The sequence below is a fragment of the Pelophylax lessonae genome (genome assembly GCF_965119305.1).
Source record: "Pelophylax lessonae genome assembly, chromosome: 1".
Lineage (NCBI taxonomy): Eukaryota > Metazoa > Chordata > Amphibia > Anura > Ranidae > Pelophylax > Pelophylax lessonae.
The window spans coordinates 692051529-692053184 of record NC_138768.1 but is presented as its reverse complement, the minus strand read 5'-3'; positions in this window follow the sequence as shown (position 1 = coordinate 692053184).

Below are 1656 nucleotides of genomic sequence, written 5' to 3'. Positions count from 1 at the left end.
GCCCTCTGTATGGGCAACACTTGGATATCTCCAATCCTCCAAATGTTGACATCATTAATTTTGTTCATGTTTGAAAAAGGCATGTGTATCAGCAAACTTTTAATCCAAAGACATGAACAAAATACAAAAGATGCCCCATAAAGTCAATATGTAGCAATATTGTGAGCTAAAGCTCTATTTGTTTGTTGGGCATACTTTGCTAATTAGCCAAGTATAAGGGATATATATATATATACCTTCAGTTAAATGTGTAGTAAAATGGTAACACTTGGCCATACCCATATGGAAGAAAAGGTAGTATTTGCAATATATTTCTAAAAACATTCTTTGGAAACACATAAAATATTGTCAAAATTGTGACATTTCCTTGATATGTGTGAAATGCTAATAATCTTTCTTTGAAATATGTTTTACATCTATTTTTTTTCTATCTGACGACCAATTCCCCAATGTAATATTTTGTGGGTTTTTTCAGAGAATGTGGAGGTTCTATATAAACACTGTAGATTTGACTGCTATGATTTCGGAGTTAGCAGGAAAGGTGTATGGAATGTGATGGTGTTTACTAAAGGATCCCTTGTTGGAAGTGTGCATGTTTTTCCAATTCCGCCGGTTTTTGCCATTTTCTATGGGCGAGACAGCGGATTTGCAAGCGGTATTCAAAAAAAAATTGACCCAAAATCGCGCTGGCGAAATTTTTTGAGCCAATTTGGCGTTGCGCATGCGCACATTCGCGAGTTCGCAGCTCGCGGCTGGAGGAGCTGTTTAACCTTTCCACACTTTCGCAGATATCTCTCTTTCTAAGTCAGTTTTTGAGATTTTTTAAACGCAAGTCATCTCCAAATTGACTTCCACACCTTCCACAGTGATTTGGGATTTTTGGGGGTACAGGGGAAAATTTGGCTAAACTTTAGTCGAGCTTTTAGCTGGCGTGGTTTTAAGTCGCGCTCTGACCATATTGCATCTTAATGAATCTCACACTAGGCGCTATTTTCCGCCCGCCGTTCTTTGAATGCCAATTTCAGACTTAAATAATCGCCGCTTCGCAAAATCACGCCGAAACGCCAATTCGCCGTACTATGAATCAGGCCCTCTGTGTCTTCTTACCATTCAGCTAAACATTTTCTGAATCAGTACTGCTTGGATCTTGAAGAAGGGGTCATACCCGAAATCTTGTCCTGAAAAATTTTATGTTAGTGCAAATAAAAAAAGTATCACGGACAGTACTCAATTGTGTAACGGATCTTAGTACCCCAGGTGGGCACATCCGCCGGACCTGTGTCTCCTGTCCTCCAAACGCACTCACAGCCTACAGATTAGCCATACCCAACCCTTAACTCCTCAATCACGAGACAATCCACACAGGTGTTGAGGGTTAACCATGCAGAGCTTAAACTGTTTATTAAATTCCAAGACATACAGTTTTACACACAGTTATGAGACACTCCCCTTAGCCTTGCCAAAGTGGGGGGGGAGGGAACAAGCAACAAGCCAATGGGAACTGAACATTTGTACAGTGAAACAGGCAGTCTATTAATACACACCCCCTCCGGAGAGATGTCTCCAGTCCAGACCATTGTCTGTGTCATGAATCCACACAATTAGACACAGAAACAGGAGGGGGGGAGGGGGAGAAGGGCTGTAGCATTACATTAC